This window comes from Sander lucioperca, chromosome 4 (assembly GCF_008315115.2).
Source record: "Sander lucioperca isolate FBNREF2018 chromosome 4, SLUC_FBN_1.2, whole genome shotgun sequence".
Lineage (NCBI taxonomy): Eukaryota > Metazoa > Chordata > Actinopteri > Perciformes > Percidae > Sander > Sander lucioperca.
The window spans coordinates 29,076,012-29,098,971 of record NC_050176.1 but is presented as its reverse complement, the minus strand read 5'-3'; the positions used below and the strand labels follow the sequence as shown (position 1 = coordinate 29,098,971).

Below are 22,960 nucleotides of genomic sequence, written 5' to 3'. Positions count from 1 at the left end.
AAAATGCGGGGATTATGAAATCATGCAAGCCCCGCATATTTTGCACGGAAATCTGCAATTTATGCGGCGAAAGTGCGGCGTATTTGAAAAAATGCGCCCCCCCCCGCATAAATATGCAGACTTTGGCTGATTATGCGTTGAATTATGTGATCGCATAATCACGTTTTTCTGGAGGGACTGGATAATTGAAGAGTTAATTTCCTGAAAACTTCAAACTAACAACACCCACACTGTGAAAGCATCCCAACTCTCCTCTACATCCTGTCGTACACTTCACTTGAAGGTATCTACGTAAGAGTGCCATGACACTGTCATGAACGTGTTATAAACATTATAAACAAGTCATAAACGTTTATGACATATTCAGTTTTTGTGAGGACAACTTATGGTTAGGGTTAAGGTTAAGGTCGTGACACACAGAGCTGATAATCGGCCGTTGGACAGTCTGGCGAGGTCGGCGACTCGAGTCTGGTCGGTGTGTTCCGTGCCGTCGTCCGTCCGTATTCTGAATGAAGTGGCCATTATGCCCGGCTGTAACATCCGGGAGCAGCCAGAGCCACGTGACGCGTTCGTCCAATCAGCTGCCGGTTTACATTTTTGGCCGACAATATAGATTAGCGCCGCCTGCTGTTACGGAGACGTATTACGTCTCGTGTCTTCGGTGTGTTCTGAGGAACTTTTTTGACCAACTTGGGGAGACTGATCAGCCCAACTGCCTTTTCTGCCGACGTTTGGCCGTCTGGTTGGTGTGTCTGGGGCGTTAGGGTTACCGGCAATTTCCGCTGGATGCGGAACGTCTGCGGACCGGCTCCGCTGCGTAACGGCTGCGTGCTCCGCCGTCCGTCAATACCCACCAGGTCCGGATTTGTTGCGGCACGGCTGTGGCCATGACTGACAGCTGTAGTCACGAGGACCCACGAGATCTCACGAATTCACGTAGAATAGAACCACAAAACCAGCACCAGTTAGTTTCCATCCAGAGGAGTAGAGGGGAAACTACTCTGAGCTGTGTTTTCAAGGTGTAGTGCAGGGAGATATGATCCGCCGTGAGCACGGTGGAGTTTACTTTGAAAATTAACCGGATTTTTATTTTGTTTCTGTGCTGGACTTCCTGTCCCGCACTATCTGCCGTGTGCTGAGTTGCTGCGGAGCTCTCCGGCGTCCGGCAAACATAGAAGTTCTGCGTATCTGCTCCGGAGGGCTGGGACCGCCGGAGCTGGGACGGAGTCGGGACGCAGACGTTCTGCAGTCAGTGGAAATACACACACTGACTTTAATGGAAACCTAATGACTCCGTCGCCGTTCCGCATCCAATGGAAATTGCCGGTCAGAGTTCATGTGACATGACTGTGTCATACGTTCATGACACTGTCATGTCACTCTTATGTAGATACCTTCAAGTTAAGCATTACCACACTTTCTAATTTGGGGGAAAAGACACTCTTCATTTACAAATTTTTTAAAAACTGTCCAATTATGCATTAAGTTTTCTCGAGGTGTGATCCAGAGACGAAGGTCATTTTTGTCTACGCGTAGTTAATCGCAGAGAACGTGAAGCATGAAAAATCTGCCGTTAACGTAAACTACTGTCCTCCCTCCTGCTGTAGTTTTATGTAATCTGCATGAACACAACAAGAGCTTTTTGTTTCTTCTGAAGCTGAAACGACTTAAAAAAACGGAACAGAAAATCTGAATGTTTATTTTCTAAACATCTACATGAGATCTTCCTCTTGCTGTTCTTTTTAAATGAGGAACAACAAACCTGCACAAAGTGACGTTAACCCTGTTGTTGTCCTCCCGGCTAAAGAAGATTTGACAATTTTTTGCAAAAATTTTTTTTCCTCTAGACTTCCAGTTTTTTTCCGCCTATTTTTTTTTTCGCATTATTTTTTACATTTTTTATAATTTTAAATTATTTAAATTTTTTTGACATTGCGTTGCTTTTTTCAAGTTTCTGACCCTATTTTCGAAAATTTTGTCACTTTTACATTTCTCCCCCCATACAAGTTTTTCACTTATTCTTGAAATAAAAGGACACTAAACCTCATTATTTGAGTTTAAAAAGCAGAAATATGCTATAAAATTGAATAAAACTCCCAAAATTGTAATGAAAGTAGTAAACTGATCCTTCATTTTACTCGAGAAGAGCGTTAAATGGAACCATCCGTGGTCATTTTTTGGCAATTTGGTTGAAAATGCGTCAAATTTGACCCAAAGACAACAGAAGAGTTAATCATCTCTCACTCATTTACCTTGTTCAGGCACTCGGGGGCGCAAAAAAAGTGCAAGTTTCAAGCTATCAAATGTCAGATTTTCTGTTCCTGAGTGAAGTTGAGTCGTTTTTTTTTTTTTGAGCTCCCACTAAAAACACATCTGTCCAGCTGCGGTCACATCACCTTCGGTCTCTGAAACCTACGTCAACACTACAGGCAGCGTTTAGCTCCCAAAATACTTGCAACGAAACTAGATAGGGCTGCAACTAACAACTATCTTCACTGTGGATTATTTTCTGGATGAGCGGATGACTTGTTTGGTCTCTAAAATGTAGGGTTGGGCATTGTTTGAGTTTTTTTCCGATACCGGTGCCTGAACCTTAAAAAAAATAATCATAGGGTATTTTACAATAACTTTGAATGCACCACGAGGCTTACTAGTTTCAAGTGAACGCACCGTCTGGGTTTTTCTGACAACGGCAGCTGCACACTGCTTAACGTCCCGCTGTTGGAATCCTCTACAGTGAAAGACAGACACCCTTCACACTGTTTAGCTGTCAGCATTTTAACCGTGTGTAATTAGCTGTTAGCTAACGGTAGGCTAACGTTACCTGCTGCTAAGTGTAGTGTTAACTAGCGTCACGTGCAGCGATGCCTCTGTTGCTTCTAACGTCTGTTTCAGAGCATCAGAGAGAAGCGCAGAAGGCATTTAATTGGCACAGAAATCTGCGTTGCGATTCCGTCCGGTAGATACCGGTCGTTTAGGCACTGGTGCCGTATTAGCACTGCGTCTTGGTACCCAACCCTACTAACATGGCAGAAAATGGTGAACAATTTGGATCGGTGTTTCCCAAAAAAGCCCCAAGATGACGTCCTCCAATGTCTCGTTTTGTCCACAACTCAAAGATCTTCAGTTTCCTGTCCCAGAGGAGAGAAGACACTAGAACAATATTCACCTTTAACAAACTGACATCAGAGAATATTTCACTTATTTTTTCATGAAAAATGACTCAAAAACCGATTCATCAATTATCAAAACAGTTGCTACTTTGCTAACTAGTTGCTAATTAATTTAACCCTTGTTTCGTCCATGAACTTGTTGTCCTTCCGGATCAAAATTGAAAAATAACTTTTTCTGGTCAATAAACCAGTGGTGTAGTCTATGTGATACGCAGTATACCCACTCAATGCGCTGACACACAGAGCTGATAATCGGCCGTGGGACAGTCTGGCGAGGTCGGTGACTCGAGTCTGTTCGGTGTGTTCCGTGCCGTCGTCCGTCCGAGGGGCCGTCGGCCTTCATTTGGGCCGATTTGACATGTATAATCGGCGGGGCGGGCACTGCCGGCAGTCGGACTCAATGACCCATCTGATTGGTGGAGAGCTAACCAGGAAACGGGGAGCGGGATGAGCGTGACTAGAGTCTCTCAAAATCTGATGAAAATCTTTTAAACTGACCTTTGTTGATCTGAAATGAAGACAGATTCAGCAACTGCACGGCCTATTTCTCTCTCAAAATGTTTTCAGAAACACGTTTCGGTGAACTATTTTAGTCCAATATGAGATCGTATTCTGATCGAGCCGCCATGACAGTCTGGCTGTGAATTTCCTGGAGAAACCAGACCCACGTGACGCGTTCGTCCAATCAGCTGCCGGTTTTCATTCCGCCTGCTGTTATGGAGACGTATTACGTCTCGTCTCTTCAATGTGTTCTGGGGAACTTTTTTGACCAACTCGGGGAGACTGATCAGCCCGACTGGCTTTTCTGCCGACGTTTAACCGTCGGCTCTGTGTGTCTGGGCCTTAAGAAAGCTCCAGGATTTCCATATACCCACCTAAAAATGCCCAATGACACGCAATAAAAACACTTTCCATTAATTTTTAATATATTTTGAATTGTCATCTGTTATTTTCTTCTTCACATAGGCTAAATAAAGGTATTTTTCCACCGTAAATTGGTGCATTAAAGTGTATCCGAATACAGGAAATGAAATCGTTGATGCTCAAAACTTCCCTGGGGGAGGACACCAGACCCCCATACTATAATATGCCCCACAAAAAAAAAGGCTGGCTGGCCAATATACAGTACAGTATACTCACTACAATTCATTAGACTAGCTACACCACTGCAATAAACCTAATTTAAATGACATTATACCTCATTTTTTTGTTAACAAAAGCAGAAATTATGAATTATTTTGACTAATAGTTTAGATCAGAGATGTTAAGTGCATCACAGACTAGTTTATGTCAAAGTTTAGTCAGGATATACTCTTCTAAAAACATTTTTTTGTTTTTTTAATGCTATAAAATTGAATAAAAACACCCCAAATTCAAGGAAAGTTATCATTAATTTTACCTGCGAAGAATGTGGTATGGGTTCCTACAACGTACATGCATGCATCAGAGTTATTTTGGGGCATTCTGGTTGTAAGAAACCCATATTTCTGAAATGAAAAAACTTTGAAAATGGGTCAAAATTGACCCCCAGGACAACACGAGGGTAAACAGTTGACAACTAATCGATGAATCTTTGCAGCTCTAAAATAAGAACAGATACCGACACCAGGCAGCTTCTCTTCTGCTTTTTGTCCCACGTCATTATTCCGCTAAAGTACTTTAAAACAACAGGTATATTAGTAGTTTTTTTCCAAGATAATATCCTGTTATCCTGAAATAAAACTACTTTGTTATCCTGGGATAATGTGATACCGTAACCACAGCTGCTCCCGCCTTAACTGTCCCAGTTTAGGAACAAATAATGCGTAAATCGTCTTTATACGTGACGGGAGACGACAGTTTAAAGTCCGAGCGAGTCGAGTGTGTGATGTGACCGCAGCAGAGAACAGAAAGCATCATCTATCATCAGTGTCTGCTTCAGAAGTGCCTACGTTTGATCTGAGACGACACATCTGAGCTCTCCACTACAGCGTGCCTACCATACCACTGTGTGTGTGTGTGTGTGTGATTGAGTGTGTGTGTGGTTGATTGTGCTTGTTTTACTATATTCGTGGGGTCCAAAAACCGGGGAATACAGTATACTTGTGGGGTCTGCACAGCCTTGTAGGCCCAAAATGTTGGACCCCACAAGGTTAAAGGTCTGTTTGAGGATTAAGACTTGGTTTTAGGATTAGGGTTAGAATTAGGTTATGGTTAGGGTGAGGGTAAGGGTTAAGGTTAGGCATTTAGTGGTGATGGTTAAGGTTAGGGTAAGGGGCTAGGGAATGCATTATGTCAATGACGGGTCCCCACAAAGATAGTGAAACAAACGTGTGTGAGAGAGGTGTGTGTGTGAGGCTGCATGTCTGAGAATCCCAAATGTCTTGAATCCTTCAAACCTGATGTGAATAAAACAGGATGATGGAGCAACTTGCTGTCTTTCCGTCTGTTCATGTGCTGCACTTTTTTACTCTGTGGGATATCGTACCGACACTAGGGCTGGGCTGGGTATCGCCAATGATTTTACAAATCAATTTGATTCACAAGTAGGGCTTCACGAAATGAGGAAAATATCCGGTATGTATATATTAAAAGTGTGCTCAGTTCTGCGTTTCTGCAGCTTTCAGTATTCTGCTAAAATACAACTAATTGTTTGTTGAATTTAAAACAAACGAAAGGAAATAATTTCCAACATTATTTTATTTAACAAATTTAACATTGAATTGAATATAAAAGGATCCACTAAAATAGAATGACAGTTTCTTTTTGAACTGTAATTTTCTACTGATATTTTCTTTCAACTAACACAAAAAATCTCGTGTCTATCGTGATATGTCGCAGTATATTGCACCATTTGATATTGCAATAACGATTTTTTTTAAAAACGATATATTGTGCAGCTCTGTTCACAAGGTCCCGGTTCGATCACATTTAAGATTCGATATCAATTAGCTTTGGGAAGTTTCTGTTCCAATACCAATTTAGCTTTTTTTCCCAACTCTTTATTTTAAATTTTCACACCAAGTGACATACAAAAGAGGCCATGGTGAGATTATCAGAACTTTTGATGTAAATTGTACAAGCAATAAGAAACCTTGAGATATTTTTTCATAATGCACTAGTTTAATGTTGAAAAATTAACCCCAAAAAGTTAGTTTTAAGTACTTTTTACTTGTACATCCATGGTGGAAAAAGGTATATAATTAAAGATCGATTCCTGGATTTTAATAGTCGATTTCAGATCACTCAAACAAAGATCAAATTTAATTGGAGAATCTATGTTTTTTTTTAACCCAGCCCTAAAGGAGATACGGATAAATACTACCTGTGGCCGGGTTGGATCAGTGGGTAGAGCAGGCGCACATATATTTAGAGGTTCATGCCTCCAACCTGTGGTGATTTCCTGCACGTCTTCCCCCTCTCTCTCCCCTTTCTCACCTGTCCTGTACATTAAAGGCGGAAAAAGCCCAAAAAAGAATATATATACATATATTATACAATATACAATATATACCGTACACTGTCCTTAAAGGGGCTGGATATTTAGAACATGAATATAGCGGTAAACAACTATCTGCTATGTAAAGATATAGCGGTACAATGGCGTCCTGAGCAGAGAGTGAAGTCACAACAGAAAGACTATTTGTTCTACAGAATGACTGAACACTGACGGTGATATATAATGAAGGTTAATCGATCTAAAAAATGACTTGTACTGTGTGAACACTGTTTTAGGAGTCGACTGTATGAGATTGTATAAAGCCGCCTACACATGATAAGCGGTTTGCTCTCTGCGCACCGCTAGGTAGGGCGCAGAGAGCAAATCGCAGCGTAGGTATTCGTCATCGAGGGTGGCAAGAAAGCAGTGGTGTAGTCTACGTGATGCGCAGGTATACGCAGTATAACCACAGATGCTGCATTCATGCCACCTGGGAATAACGGAGACCGCCCCCCGTGGTTACGTTGTTTTTCTGACTGTCAGCGTTCACATGGCCGGGATGAATGTTCCGCTTCTTCTGTTATATAATTGGTGTTTGGCATAACAACTTGTTGCATGACTGCCACCAACGGACGGGAAAGGTCACGGATAAGGTGTGTTTGTTTATACATGGGCCTATTTATCAGTCCTTCCAGAAAAATGCGGAGTTTTTTTGTGGCTGTTGAGGGCAAAAATCCTTGATTATTCGGCACGTTTTTCTTAAAAAATGCGATGGAATATGCGGGATATTTATGCAATTTTATGCGATGAAATTGCGGGAACTTCCAAAAACTGCGGTTTCATCGTGGCTTCATCGCGGGGTTTGCAGCTTTTCGATGACGTTCACGTCGCGTAATTACGTCACTTCATAACGTTCCCATGGCAACGGGGAAATGGCTCCTCTTGTGTGAAGTAAACGCAACTTTTTTCAACTTTCTGCTAAGATATATGCGGCTTTTTTGCAACGAATATGCGGGGATTATGAAATCATGCAAGCCCCGCGTATTTTGCACGGAAATCTGCAGTTTATGCGGCGAAAGTGCGGCGAAAGTGCAGCGTATTTGAAAAAAATGTATACGGACTTTGGCTGATTATGCATTGAATTATGAGATCGCATAATCACGTTTTTCTGGAGGGACTGATTGAAATATGTTCAGTGAACCAAAGTCGCCTACATCAATTCACGTCAGTTGTCAACAACACGACACCAACTTCCCACCTCTGATTCCCACAGGAAGTGACCTGAGTGATGACGTTTTCACTGGGAAAAATGTTTTTCCGATGTCTATGAACGCAGCATAAGCAAGCTCCAGGATTCCCACATACCCACTTAAAATTGTGCAATGGCACGTAACAACATACTTTCCATTATATTTTTGATATATTTTGAATTGTCATCTGTGGTTTTTTTTCCTCCCATTGGCTAAATAAAGGGATTTCCACCAGAAATTGGTGCATAAAAGTGTGTCAGAATACAGGAAAAGAAGTCTTTGATGGGGTGGTGTTTAGAAAAATGTGGGCATTTTAGGCCTTTATTTGATAGTGTAACTCATTTATAGGGGTAGATACCTGTCTTGGCAGAAATAGTTCTCAATTTATGATAGATAGATAGATAGACAGATAGATAGATAGATAGATAGATAGATACTTTATTGATTCAAGGTCCCAGTAGCTTAAAGACATCACACACAACATACACATACATCATAAACAGGATGAAAAAATAACAAAATCCACATGAATAATATGGACAATAACAGAAAAGATACTAAATAATAAATCCACATGAATGTACTATAAGGGATGTATAATGTGTGACATGATGTAGTAATACTATCACATACTTCCAGTTAATGATATTACTGTTTATTTTAGACATTATTAGGAAGCCCCGCAGTGAGCAGGGCATCAAAAAATTATCTAGAACTCTTAATGTTCCTCTCCACGGAAATCTTTAGTAAAAGGCGAAAGATTTATACGATCTGAAGAGAAACTAGAGTGTATAGATGTCTGGTTGTGAAGTGAGCGACCAGATTCTCCTCCTCATGTTCATCACTTATGGTTCATTGATAAAAAGTTGGCTCCGATTGTTAACATTATTTGGAAATCCTCCCAAATATAAACTGCCTCATAGCGAAGACTTTAAATAATCTCACCAAAATCCTGTGGAAGTGAGAGGTAAATGTAACAAAGTGTAGCCTGTAACTACCAGAGACGGTTTAGAACCGAGACGCCCCGACTCAGAGTCACTTCCGGTATCTGTGTCACGTGGGTAGCTCCACTTCCTGTCTCTTTAGGAGACTAGCGGCAGGTCCTGAGTGTGTTGATTCCAACGGGAGAAGTGAACGTGAACACAGATTATGAATGATGATTATTTCGCCCCCACAGTCACCAAAGTAACTATTGGAGCCCTTCTTCACAAGCCACATATCTCCACAACATCCAACATTAAAATGACATTTTTCAGACGGACACATCAGGATAAAATGAAGTTTGTTCCAACATGAGAGCAGCTCCAATCCTCTATAATCATAGATCATATATGATTGGAGCTGCCTTCATGTTACAGCTCAGATAAACACAGAATCATTTCATTAGAGGAGCCAGTAGAGAGCAGAAGACTCCACCTCTACAACAATCACGTTACCTGAAACAAACTGTCACATATACACAGCTATAGTTTCATAGAATAATCTCCCAAGTAATTTTTTTTAAATCTTTTTTTGTTGTAATACATATTTGTTATCTGTTATATATCGTTATCCATATATGTCTCACTGTAGGGTTGATAAACTGGCCCAGAGAGGAAAACCTACTCAGCCTCCTGAAGCCTCACTCTACAGAGATATCAGTGTAACAGAGGGCTTTGTTATATTACCTAGACTCATGTTTGGCTAGAAAATAAAGAAACACGGGCTTCCAATGCCGGAACCAAGAGGCCACTGCACGTCTCACTTTATCCACTTCCGTTTTTCCCGTCACAATAAAAGCTCTATGGTTCACTAACTTCCTCTTAACCTTCAAACTGAGAGGCAACACAATAAAATACCTTACATCAGGATAAACATAATGTAGACCCTCGTCATCATGTAAACATTTTATTCTCACAGCAAAAGGAAGCCCCACAATAAGCAGGGTATCAAACAATTAGTTGCATTAAGTTTAATGTGCTGGCTATAATTAATTATGTCAGTCGTTAATTCAACAATTAATATAAGACACCTAGTTGGGCTTACTAAAATAGCTATACGGGTTCATTAAACAAATAATGTACAAATACGTACGGCTACTAACAGTTAGCAAGCTATCATAAGCTAACATTAACAGTGTTTAATGTTACTGTCTTTAAAACTATCACTTCAAAGTTTGGATCAATCCTCAGCAGAATAGATAAGAACATAAGAAGGTGGGTCCAAACCAGTTTAGTGATAATAAAACAGATTCTTTTATTTAAAGATCATTTTTTGGGCATTTTAGGCCTTTATTTGATATTTTTTTCGAATTTACGATTCATAAAGGTAGATTCCTGTCATAGAACTAATATCTGTAAAGTCTCCTCATACTCATTTATTATCAAATTCTCGTTTATTTTAGACATTATTAGGAAGCCCCGCAGTGAGCAGGACATCAAAAAATTATCTAGAACTCTTAATGTTCCTCTCCACGGAAATCTTTAGTAAAAGGCGAAAGATTTATACGATCTGAAGAGAAACTAGAGTGTATAGATGTCTGGTTGTGAAGTGAGCGACCAGATTCTCCTCCTCATGTTCATCACTTATGGTTCAGAAAGTACCTGAGCTTTCTGGGGTCTCCTAAGAAGCTTTGTGCTGGGGAGAAGCGGATACTATGTGCTTATAGTGTCACCTATTCATGCTTATTTGGTTGTTATGTTTCCTTGAATGTTATGGTTACTACGTCATCTTTTCTTGGTTTTTGTCTGGGTATGTGGTGATGACGAAAGGTAGGTTCGGGGGGCGCGTTCATGTTGTAAATTGTCTTGTATATATACCGTAAAAAAATGAATACAACTTGTATTCATAAAAACTATCAAAGTTAATGTTAGTTAACTTAACTGTTAAGGCCGTTACACACCGGGGGCGTAACGAATGAGCGACGTCCCCGGTGGGGGAGAGAGAGAGAAAGGGACGGAAGATGCTGCTGAAGAGAGAGAGAGAGCAGTCGGAGCAGAGGAGAGTTAACGTTTAGAGGTGAAGATATCTGTGATTGTAACGTTATAGTATCAAGAGTCTGCAGTTTGAGCACAAATAAATGCTGCAGCTCCTCAAAACCACCGGAGATATCCTGTCTTGTTTCCCCGGCTGCTGAGTGGAGTGACGGGGGCTAGAGCTCCGGAGACTCCAGCCCTGTCTCCTCCCTCCCCGAAGAAGGGAAAGCTAACATTAAGCTACTGTAATATATGTATTGACTTTTGGCGAAATACTCGGTGAATTTAATTCCCTTTGAAAAACTGTGTAGAATATGTCTAGGGCTTTTATTGTGAAAGGTAAGAACGGAAAGAGAGTCTGTGGTAAACGCTGCAGTGGTGATAGATGAAAGGGAATAATAAAGTTGGCCGTCCGTACAGTCTGCGGTTGTTGTATTATGATCCTCATAAGTTAACAACACAACGTCTTTATTAATATTATACTATATTATACTATATATTCACGTTCTGTGTGAAAGTAGGCCTAATCGTGATAAACACAACAGTTCGAAAACATATATTAACGTGCTAATTAATCGCCACAAAAAACTTTGCTGTCCAATTAAACAAACAAACATGACGTTATTCACAATCAGTTCTTACACTCGGCTTGTTGTCCAACAGACAACTGACTCCTGTCTTCGTCGGCTCTATGAAGACACATTACCGTCCTGATCGTTAACGTTTATAGTTGACATCAGCAGTAAGGCCCGCTTTACTAAGAGCATCACAGAGACAGATAATCCTCTCACTGTTCCTCTCCACGGAGATCTTTAGTGAAAGGCCAAAGATTTTACGATATGAAGAGAAACAAAAGTGTGTGACTTTCTGACTTGAAGTGACAGCAGAAATAGTTCTCACTTTATAAAGTTATATCAAGATTAATTCGTTGTAGGTGCTAAACAATCACGTATTCATTTGTTTTTCACATAAAGAGGAAGCCCCGCATGAAGCAGGGCATCAAAAAATTATTTAGAACTCTTAATGTTCCTCTCCACGGAAATCTTTAGTAAAAGGCGAAAGATTTATACGATCTGAAGAGAAACTAGAGTGTGTGACTTTCTGCGTTGAAGGGACCGAACACATTCTCCTCCTCATCTTCCTCACTTACGGTTCACTGTAAACAAAGGACGAGTATTGAAATGAGTTGAACCCGTCCCATCTGCTGGCTTCTTGCCTTGTGTGTGTGTGTGTGTGTGTGTGTGTGTGTGTGTGTGTGCATGTGTTCATGTCTGTCTGATGTTTGTCTGATTGTGGTCTGCTGTGCTCCTATTGTACATTTTAGCTTAATAGTACTTTTTATTAAATGTATTTTAAATGTTATATTGTTATGTAAATATGTAATTTTACTTTCTTTTAGGGTGACTTAAATAAATAAATATAGATTACTGTCATAGGACTAATAGTTCTCATAATTTATTGGGGCAGAAATAGTTCTGACTTTAAGAATTTGTATTTATGCTGTTACATACCTCTAGCTAAATATATTTCCTTTTAATTTTGACATTGAGAGAAAGCCCCGCATGAAGCAGGGCATCAAAAAATTATCTAGAACTCTTATTGTTCCTCTCCACGGAAATCTTTAGTAAAAGGCGAAAGATTTATACGATCTGAAGAGAAACTAGAGTGTGTGACTTTCTGCGTTGAAGGGACCGACCACATTCTCCTCCTCATCTTCCTCACTTACGGTTCACTGTAAACAAAGGACGAGTATTGAAATGATTTGAACTAGTGATGGGCAAATTAAGATTTGGTGAAGCACTGAACCACTTAGAAGAATTTCTAAGTGGTTTGAAGATGGGTTCATTACTCGAGGCTTCAGTAACAGCGACCTCGCCTAACAAATTACATCTAAATTATCCCGGCAAGATAGTGGACGGGAGGCTTTAGACTTTAGACTAGTGACACACACACACACACACACACACACACACACACACACACACACACACACACACACACACACACACACACACACACACAGTGCACATGTATACTAAGAATGGGATATCATTCTTTTGACAAATAAAGATTGATGAATGTGTGTATTGTGTTATTGGGTATTGGGGAGAAAGTGCTTGGGAAACAGAGGATTTCCTGGATAAAATATGGCACAAGTTGGGTGTGCTTGTGTAACTATGGCCAGGGGGTTTGTGGGATAGGAAACACTCAAAGATCTTTTATTAAGGAACATTATTTTTTTCCACACTTTCTGGACTGAGCCTGTTTCTTTTTCTGCTCACAGCCTCTCCACATTTAGAGAAAACTCGTTCAGAGGGAACGGATGACGCCGGCTGGCGATTTTATCCAAAGCATTACATATACCTTATCAGGAGCGATCAGAATCAAGTTTCCCCACGTCAGAACGACCTCTCTTCCTATAGATGCTTCCATAGTAGGTTAATGAAAATAAATCGATACAAACAAACTAATGCTTGTCACTGTAGAGGCTACTACGAACCGAACGCAATGTTGTGCATTAAAGTTATTACGCTTTGAGCGCGCTGCAATTCAGACTCGGAACGAGGCGCGGCCAGTTGCAGTGAATCAGCTGACTGAACCACTCAGCTGATTCATTCAGACAACGAAGTAGTTGCTGCTTCGGACATCATATGTCACGTGATCTTTTCCGTACCAAAACAACCTTCGTAGCAGTGTCAGACTGCCATCACTAGCGAAAATATCCCCCTGTTTTCTAATATAATTTCCGCTGTTAAGACCATTTAGGCATTTTAGGCCTTTATATGATGGAGTAACTTAATAATTAATAGGGGTAGATTCCTGTCTTGGCAGAAATAGTTCTCAATCTATGATAGATAGATAGATGGATGGATGGATAGATAGATAGATAGATAGATAGATAGATAGATAGATAGATAGATAGATGGATGGATAGATACTTTATTGATTCAAGGTCCCAGTAGCTTAAAGACATCACACACAACATACACATACATCATAAACAGGATGATGAAATAACAAATCCACATGAATAATATGGACAATAAAAGTGAAGATACTAAATTAAAATATCCACATGAATGTAATAAGGGATGTATGATGTGTGACGTGATGTTATATTACATGTATACTTCAACATACTTCCAGCTAATTATATTTGTCTTTATTTTTCACATTATTAGGAAGCCCCGCAGTGAGCAGGACATCAAAAAATTATGTAGAACTCTTAATGTTCCTCTCCACGGAAATCTTTAGTAAAAGGCGAAAGATTTATACGATCTGAAGAGAAACTAGAGTGTATAGATGTCTGGTTGTGAAGTGAGCGACCAGATTCTCCTCCTCATGTTCATCACTTATGGTTCATTGATAAAAAGTTGGCTCCGATTATTAACATTATTTGGAAATCCTCCCAAATATAAACTGCCTCATAGCGAAGACTTTAAATAATCTCACCAAAATCCTGTGGAAGTGAGAGGTAAATGTAACAAAGTGTAGCCTGTAACTACCAGAGACGGTTTAGAACCGAGACGCCCCGACTCAGAGTCACTTCCGGTATCTGTGTCACGTGGGTAGCTCCACTTCCTGTCTCTTTAGGAGACTAGCGGCAGGTCCTGAGTGTGTTGATTCCAACGGGAGAAGTGAACGTGAACACAGATTATGAATGATGATTATTTCGCCCCCACAGTCACCAAAGTAACTATTGGAGCCCTTCTTCACAAGCCACATATCTCCACAACATCCTGATGGCTGTTTTTAGGCGGTCACATTAGGAGACAATTAACTTTGGTCCAGACCTATTTCTGTCTCAAGAACAAACTCTCGCGAGATCTGGCAACAGATACGCTAATGTCACATCAAACAAAACTAATTTCCGCAATGATGAATATTTCTTTTAACTTTGTAAATATCTAATGTTAGCAAAAGGGAAAATCTTAATAAATTATATAAATATTACTCTCATCTCATAATATAACATTTTCAAACGAGGTCCGCCTTTCATCCATCAAAGGTATAACTAATGTTATGATGCCCTGCTTATTGCATGCGTCATAAATGTTTGGAGTTTAATGTGCTGGCTATAATTAATTAAAATATCAGTCGTTAATTCAACAATTAATATAATAAGACACCTAGTTGGGCTTACTAAAATAGCTATACGGGTTCATTAAACAAATAATGAACAAATAATGTACAAATACGTACGGCTACTAACACTTAGCAAGCTATCATAAGCTAACATTAACAGTGTTTAATGTTACTGTCTTTAAAACTATCACTTCAAAGGTGGTTCAAACCAGTTTAATGATAACAAGACAGATTCTTATTTTAAAGACAATCTTTTGAGCACTTTAGGCCTTTACTTGATGGATTTATTTACGATTGTGTAGGTTGCTGTCACAGCAGATACAGTTCTCACTTTATAAAGTTATATCAAGACTAAGTTGTAACAGATTCCAAATTACCACGTTTTCGTTTATTTTTCACATTATTAGGAAGCCCCGCAGTGAGCAGGGCATCAAAAAATTATCTAGAACTCTTAATGTTCCTCTCCACGGAAATCTTTAGTAAAAGGCGAAAGATTTATACGATCTGAAGAGAAACTAGAGTGTATAGATGTCTGGTTGTGAAGTGAGCGACCAGATTCTCCTCCTCATGTTCATCACTTATGGTTCATTGATAAAAAGTTGGCTCCGATTGTTAACATTATTTGGAAATCCTCCCAAATATAAACTGCCTCATAGCGAAGACTTTAAATGGTGAAAGTAGTTTAAACAAGGACCCTTTAAGTGTTCGGGCTGGTAAGTTGATGTACCCCAAAAGAAATTATCCTCTGAAATATAGAAGTTCCTTTCGCCATGCAGATTCTCTGGGGAAAGTCTTTCTGGGCCAGAGGGGGGGGGGGGGGGTAGCTCCACCGTTGGCCGCTATAAGCCCATGGTGGCTTTAAGACATGGCGCTGTTCCTGGGGGCTTGACGTACACTCAAATTAGCAGTGCATTGTGGGTATTTTATAGTGGACTACATAATGAATGAAATTAACCGCGGAGAATTCAAACACCACTACCAAATGGCGAACACACTATATCGTGCACTATTTCCATGATAGGGAACGGTTTCAAACACAGCCCGTTTAATATGAACATCAAAGGGAAGGCCCACAATAAGCAGGGCATCAAAAATTAGTCTAAACTCTTAATTAATGTTCCTCTCCACGGTCATCTTTGTCAAGTCTTTATTTGTATATCTTGGGAGAAATGTGTGTTGGACAAGTGCACGTTGCTGCATGGACACTATTTACCCCAGGCTTAAACATCCAATCATAGACGATGTGCAAAACACGGACTCATGGGCCGCTGCTACTTATGATTCTTATTCTTTATTTTATAAAGGACAACACACATTAATTAACATTTCTGTAAATGTGCCAGTGTTAGCCAGCCGGCTAATTTTCAACTGTAGTCCTTTGGCCAACTGATTTTAGACCAGAGCAACAGGAAACAGACATTAGTACAGGTTAAACTATTAAACTACGCAGACAGAAGTCAACAAGACAGCACACAGACAGCTAGAGCAACAAATAAGCTTTCTCAGTATAAACCATGCAGAGCTACAGGAAGCAGCTAAGACAGCACACACCTTCAGAAATGCAAAAATCACCGCTCGCCCACACGCATGCGTAGTCTTGTACATTTATTTTTCCACATATTTAGGAAGCCCCGCAGTGAGCAGGGCATCAAAAAATTAGTTGAAACTCTTATTGTTCCTCTCCACGGAAATCTTTAGTAAAAGGCGAAAGATTTATACGATCTGAAGAGAAACAAGAGTGTACTGCCGTGACGCTGTGGAGAGACCGACCACACTCTCCGCCTCGTGTTCCTCACTTATGGTTCATTGATAAAAAAAAAATACGATCATTGGCATTATTTTGCAGTCGCCACAAACATAAACTGCCTGCAACGAAGACTTGAAATAATCGCATCAAAATACAGTTTAGATTAGAGATAAATGTCTAAACTGTAGCCTAGTTTTAACTAACACACGCACGCTATGCATTGTGGGAATACGGCGCCCACGCCTCTCTTTCAAAATGCCTCTGGGAAACTATAAAGCGGGAATCCGACTTTATTGTGAGAATATCAGGCATGTAAATGTCAGCTGTAATCTATTTCTAGATAGGTGCACACTTTATGGCAACATGTTTGAACAAATAAATATACTTTGGGCTACTTTGATTTCGATTTGTAACGAAATTACATGAGTTTAGTTTTTTTTTGTTGCAAACTTTACAAACATTTTATACAGTGTTTGAACAATTCGGCATCATACTTTACATAAAAAAAAAACATCATAAAAGATATTAATTTCCATCCAAGGAACATTACATTATATTATCTGCAGAACAACATTATATTACACAGCATGACACGTGGGTTTAGAGTCAACATCGAGCTCACAAAGACAAGAAGTATTACAACAAAAGAAAATAAGATTAAAAAGTAAAATTACTTGGGAGATTATTCTATGAAACTATAGCTGTGTATATGTGACAGTTTGTTTCAGGTAACGTGATTGTTGTAGAGGTGGAGTCTTCTGCTCTCTACTGGCTCCTCTAATGAAATGATTCTGTGTTTATCTGAGCTGTAACATGAGGGCAGCTCCAATCATATATGATCTATGATTATAGAGGATTGGAGCTGCTCTCATGTTGGAACAAACTTCATTTTATCCTGATGTGTCCGTCTGAAAAATGCCATTTTAATGTTGGATGTTGTGGAGATATGTGGCTTGTGAAGAAGGGCTCCAATAGTTACTTTGGTGACTGTGGGGGCGAAATAATCATCATTCATAATCTGTGTTCACGTTCACTTCTCCCGTTGGAATCAACACACTCAGGACCTGCCGCTAGTCTCCTAAAGAGACAGGAAGTGGAGCTACCCACGTGACACAGATACCGGAAGTGACTCTGAGTCGGGGCGTCTCGGTTCTAAACCGTCTCTGGTAGTTACAGGCTACACTTTGTTACATTTACCTCTCACTTCCACAGGATTTTGGTGAGATTATTTAAAGTCTTCGCTATGAGGCAGTTTATATTTGGGAGGATTTCCAAATAATGTTAATAATCGGAGCCAACTTTTTATCAATGAACCATAAGTGATGAACATGAGGAGGAGAATCTGGTCGCTCACTTCACAACCAGACATCTATACACTCTAGTTTCTCTTCAGATCGTATAAATCTTTCGCCTTTTACTAAAGATTTCCGTGGAGAGGAACATTAAGAGTTCTAGATAATTTTTTGATGCCCTGCTCACTGCGGGGCTTCCTAATAATGTCTAAAATAAACAGTAATATCATTAACTGGAAGTATGTGATAGTATTAATACATCACATTATACATCCCTTATAGTACATTCATGTAGATTTTTATTTGGTATCTTTTCGTTTATTGTCCATATTATTCATGTGGATTTTGTTATTTTTTCATCCTGTTTATGATGTGTGTATGTTGTGTGTGATGTCTTTAAGCTACTGGGACCTTGAATCAATAAAGTATCTATCTATCTATCTATCTATCTATCTATCTATCTATCTATCTATCTATCTATCTATCTATCTATCTATCTATCTATCTATCTATCTATCATAGATTGAGAACTATTTCTGCCAAGACAGGAATCTACCCCTATTAATTATTAAGTTACTCCATCATATAAAGGCCTAAAATGCCTAAATGGTCTAAACAGCGGAAATGATATTAGAAAACAGGGGGATATTTTCGCTAGTGATGGCAGTCTGACACTGCTACGAAGGTTGTTTTGGTACGGAAAAGATCACGTGACATATGATGTCCGAAGCAGCAACTACTTCGTTGTCTGAATGAATCAGCTGAGTGGTTCAGTCAGCTGATTCACTGCAACTGGCCGCGCCTCGTTCCGAGTCTGAATTGCAGCGCGCTCAAAGCGTAATAACTTTAATGCACAACATTGCGTTCGGTTCGTAGTAGCCTCTACAGTGACAAGCATTAGTTTGTTTGTATCGATTTATTTTCATTAACCTACTATGGAAGCATCTATAGGAAGAGAGGTCGTTCTGACGTGGGGAAACTTGATTCTGATCGCTCCTGATAAGGTATATGTAATGCTTTGGATAAAATCGCCAGCCGGCGTCATCCGTTCCCTCTGAACGAGTTTTCTCTAAATGTGGAGAGGCTGTGAGCAGAAAAAGAAACAGGCTCAGTCCAGAAAGTGTGGAAAAAAATAATGTTCCTTAATAAAAGATCTTTGAGTGTTTCCTATCCCACAAACCCCCTGGCCATAGTTACACAAGCACACCCAACTTGTGCCATATTTTATCCAGGAAATCCTCTGTTTCCCAAGCACTTTCTCCCCAATACCCAATAACACAATACACACATTCATCAATCTTTATTTGTCAAAAGAATGATATCCCATTCTTAGTATACATGTGCACTGTGTGTGTGTGTGTGTGTGTGTGTGTGTGTGTGTGTGTCACTAGTCTAAAGTCTAAAGCCTCCCGTCCACTATCTTGCCGGGATAATTTAGATGTAATTTGTTAGGCGAGGTCGCTGTTACTGAAGCCTCGAGTAATGAACCCATCTTCAAACCACTTAGAAATTCTTCTAAGTGGTTCAGTGCTTCACCAAATCTTAATTTGCCCATCACTAGTTCAAATCATTTCAATACTCGTCCTTTGTTTACAGTGAACCGTAAGTGAGGAAGATGAGGAGGAGAATGTGGTCGGTCCCTTCAACGCAGAAAGTCACACACTCTAGTTTCTCTTCAGATCGTATAAATCTTTCGCCTTTTACTAAAGATTTCCGTGGAGAGGAACATTAAGAGTTTTAGATAATTTTTTGATGCCCTGCTTCATGCGGGGCTTTCTCTCAATGTCAAAATTAAAAGGAGATATATTTAGCTAGAGGTATGTAACAGCATAAATACAAATTCATGAAGTCAGAACTATTTCTGCCCCAATAAATTATGAGAACTATTAGTCCTATGACAGTAATCTATATTTATTTATTTAAGTCACCCTAAAAGAAAGTAAAATTACATATTTACATAACAATATAACATTTAAAATACATTTAATAAAAAGTACTATTAAGCTAAAATGTACAATAGGAGCACAGCAGACCACAATCAGACAAACATCAGACAAAGACATGAACACACGCACACACACAAACACACACACACACACACACACACACACACACACACACACACACACACACACACACACACAAGGCAAGAAGCCAGCAGATGGGACGGGTTCAAATCATTTCAATACTCGTCCTTTGTTTACAGTGAACCGTAAGTGAGGAAGATGAGGAGGAGAATGTGTTCGGTCCCTTCAACGCAGAAAGTCACACACTCTAGTTTCTCTTCAGATCGTATAAATCTTTCGCCTTTTACTAAAGATTTCCGTGGAGAGGAACATTAAGAGTTCTAAATAATCTTTCGATGCCCTGCTTCATGCGGGGCTTCCTCTTTATGTGAAAAACAAATGAAGACGTGATTGTTTAGCACCTACAACGAGTTAATCTTAATTTAACTTTATAAAGTGAGAACTATTTCTGCTGTCTCTTCAAGTCAGAAAGTCACACACTTTTGTTTCTCTTCATATCGTAAAATCTTTGGCCTTTCACTAAAGATCTCCGTGGAGAGGAACAGTGAGAGGATTATCTGTTTCTGTGATGCTCTTAGTAAAGCGGGCCTTACTGCTGATGTCAACTATAAACGTTAACGATCAGGACGGTAATGTGTCTTCATAGAGCCGACGAAGACAGGAGTCAGTTGTCTGTTGGACAACAAGCCGAGTGTAAGAACTGATTGTGAATAACGTCATGTTTGTTTGTTTAATTGGACAGCAAAGTTTTTTGTGGCGATTAATTAGCACGTTAATATATGTTTTCGAACTGTTGTGTTTATCACGATTAGGCCTACTTTCACACAGAACGTGAATATGTAGTATAATATAGTATAATATTAATAAAGACGTTGTGTTGTTAACTTATGAGGATCATAATACAACAACCGCAGACTGTACGGACGGCCAACTTTATTATTCCCTTTCATCTATCACCACTGCAGCGTTTACCACAGACTCTCTTTCCGTTCTTACCTTTCACAATAAAAGCCCTAGACATATTCTACACAGTTTTTCAAAGGGAATTAAATTCACCGAGTATTTCGCCAAAAGTCAATACATATATTACAGTAGCTTAATGTTAGCTTTCCCTTCTTCGGGGAGGGAGGAGACAGGGCTGGAGTCTCCGGAGCTCTAGCCCCCGTCACTCCACTCAGCAGCCGGGGAAACAAGACAGGATATCTCCGGTGGTTTTGAGGAGCTGCAGCATTTATTTGTGCTCAAACTGCAGACTCTTGATACTATAACGTTACAATCACAGATATCTTCACCTCTAAACGTTAACTCTCCTCTGCTCCGACTGCTCTCTCTCTCTCTTCAGCAGCATCTCCCGTCCCTTTCTCTCTCTCTCCCCCACCGGGGACGTCGCTCATTCGTTACGCCCCCGGTGTGTAACGGCCTTAACAGTTAAGTTAACTAACATTAACTTTGATAGTTTTTATGAATACAAGTTGTATTCATTTTTTTACGGTATATATACAAGACAATTTACAACATGAACGCGCCCCCCGAACCTACCTTTCGTCATCACCACATACCCAGACAAAAACCAAGAAAAGATGACGTAGTAACCATAACATTCAAGGAAACATAACAACCAAATAAGCATGAATAGGTGACACTATAAGCACATAGTATCCGCTTCTCCCCAGCACAAAGCTTCTTAGGAGACACCCCCCCAGAAAGCTCAGGTACTTTCTGAACCATAAGTGATGAACATGAGGAGGAGAATCTGGTCGCTCACTTCACAACCAGACATCTATACACTCTAGTTTCTCTTCAGATCGTATAAATCTTTCGCCTTTTACTAAAGATTTCCGTGGAGAGGAACATTAAGAGTTCTAGATAATTTTTTGATGCCCTGCTCACTGCGGGGCTTCCTAATAATGTCTAAAATAAACAGTAATATCATTAACTGGAAGTATGTGATAGTATTAATACATCACATCACGTCACACATTATACATCCCTTATAGTACATTCATGTGGATTTTTTATTTTAGTATCTTTTCTGTTATTGTCCATATTATTCATGTAGATTTATTTTTTCATCCTGTTTATGATGCATGTGTATGTTGTGTGTGATGTCTTTAAGCTACTGGGACCTTGAATCAATAAAGTATCTATCTATCTATCTATCTATCTATCTATCTATCTATCTATCTATCTATCCATCCATCTATCTATCTATCTATCCATCCATCTATCCATCTATCTATCTATCTATCCATCCATCTATCTATCTATCTATCTATCTATCTATCTATCTATCTATCTATCTATCTTCCTATCTATCCATCCATCTAGCTATCCATCTATCCATCTATCCATCTATCTATCTATCTATCTATCTATCTATCTATCTATCTATCTATCCATCTATTTCTGCCAAGACAGGTATCTACCCCTATAAATGAGTTACTCTATCAAATAAAGGCCTAAAATGCCCACACTTTTCTAAACACCACCCCATCAAAGACTTCTTTTCCTGTATTCTGACACACTTTTATGCACCAATTTCTGGTGGAAATTCCTTTATTTAGCCTATGGGAGGAAAAAAAAAAACACAGATGACAATTCAAAATATATCAAAAATATAATGGAAAGTATGTTGTTACGTGCCATTGCACAATTTTAAGAGATTAAGAGACAATTAACAATTAAGAGTTCTAGATAATTTTTTGATGCCCCGCTTCATGCGGGGCTTTCTCTCAATGTCAAAAATAAACGAAAATATGATTTGCTAGAGGTATGTAATAGTATAAATACAAATTCATAAAGTGAGAACTGTTTCTGCCCCTATAAATTATGAGAACTATTAGTCCTATGACAGTAATCTATATTTATAAATCGTAAATTAATCTAGCAAATAAAGCCTAAAATGCCCAGAAAATGATCTTTAAATAAAAGAATCTGTCTTGTTATCACTAAACTGGTTAAGACCCACCTTCTTATGTGCTTATCTATTCTGTTTAGGATTGAAGTGATAGTT

The 22,960-nt window shown here is 39.5% G+C and overlaps 1 long non-coding RNA gene and 13 other non-coding genes across 14 annotated transcripts; 6 read left to right on the top strand and 8 right to left on the bottom strand.

Annotated features, from left to right (window-relative positions):
- Window positions 1-5,053: 5,053 nt before the first annotated feature.
- On the top strand, window positions 5,054-5,585 carry LOC116052175. The gene is made up of 2 exons (XR_004105515.2): window positions 5,054-5,193; window positions 5,497-5,585. It is a non-coding gene; the product is annotated as an uncharacterized LOC116052175 (long non-coding RNA).
- Window positions 5,586-8,517: 2,932 nt separating this feature from the next.
- On the bottom strand, window positions 8,518-8,632 carry LOC116052213. The gene has a single exon (XR_004105537.1). It is a non-coding gene; the product is annotated as a U5 spliceosomal RNA (small nuclear RNA).
- Window positions 8,633-10,236: 1,604 nt separating this feature from the next.
- Window positions 10,237-10,351, bottom strand: LOC116052200. The gene has a single exon (XR_004105524.2). It is a non-coding gene; the product is annotated as a U5 spliceosomal RNA (small nuclear RNA).
- A 1,191-nt stretch (window positions 10,352-11,542) lies between these two features.
- On the bottom strand, window positions 11,543-11,652 carry LOC116052206. The gene has a single exon (XR_004105530.1). It is a non-coding gene; the product is annotated as a U5 spliceosomal RNA (small nuclear RNA).
- A 121-nt stretch (window positions 11,653-11,773) lies between these two features.
- Window positions 11,774-11,888, bottom strand: LOC116052199. The gene has a single exon (XR_004105523.1). It is a non-coding gene; the product is annotated as a U5 spliceosomal RNA (small nuclear RNA).
- Window positions 11,889-12,349: 461 nt separating this feature from the next.
- Window positions 12,350-12,464, bottom strand: LOC116052211. Its single transcript, XR_004105535.1, has one exon. It is a non-coding gene; the product is annotated as a U5 spliceosomal RNA (small nuclear RNA).
- Window positions 12,465-13,979: 1,515 nt separating this feature from the next.
- Window positions 13,980-14,094, bottom strand: LOC116052205. Its single transcript, XR_004105529.1, has one exon. It is a non-coding gene; the product is annotated as a U5 spliceosomal RNA (small nuclear RNA).
- A 1,196-nt stretch (window positions 14,095-15,290) lies between these two features.
- LOC116052201 lies at window positions 15,291-15,405 on the bottom strand. Its single transcript, XR_004105525.1, has one exon. It is a non-coding gene; the product is annotated as a U5 spliceosomal RNA (small nuclear RNA).
- A 1,103-nt stretch (window positions 15,406-16,508) lies between these two features.
- Window positions 16,509-16,623, bottom strand: LOC116052212. Its single transcript, XR_004105536.1, has one exon. It is a non-coding gene; the product is annotated as a U5 spliceosomal RNA (small nuclear RNA).
- Window positions 16,624-18,001: 1,378 nt separating this feature from the next.
- Window positions 18,002-18,116, top strand: LOC116052202. The gene has a single exon (XR_004105526.1). It is a non-coding gene; the product is annotated as a U5 spliceosomal RNA (small nuclear RNA).
- A 1,463-nt stretch (window positions 18,117-19,579) lies between these two features.
- On the top strand, window positions 19,580-19,694 carry LOC116052210. Its single transcript, XR_004105534.1, has one exon. It is a non-coding gene; the product is annotated as a U5 spliceosomal RNA (small nuclear RNA).
- A 495-nt stretch (window positions 19,695-20,189) lies between these two features.
- On the top strand, window positions 20,190-20,304 carry LOC116052204. The gene has a single exon (XR_004105528.1). It is a non-coding gene; the product is annotated as a U5 spliceosomal RNA (small nuclear RNA).
- Window positions 20,305-20,425: 121 nt separating this feature from the next.
- On the top strand, window positions 20,426-20,535 carry LOC116052207. The gene has a single exon (XR_004105531.2). It is a non-coding gene; the product is annotated as a U5 spliceosomal RNA (small nuclear RNA).
- A 1,196-nt stretch (window positions 20,536-21,731) lies between these two features.
- Window positions 21,732-21,846, top strand: LOC116052203. The gene has a single exon (XR_004105527.1). It is a non-coding gene; the product is annotated as a U5 spliceosomal RNA (small nuclear RNA).
- Window positions 21,847-22,960: the final 1,114 nt, after the last annotated feature.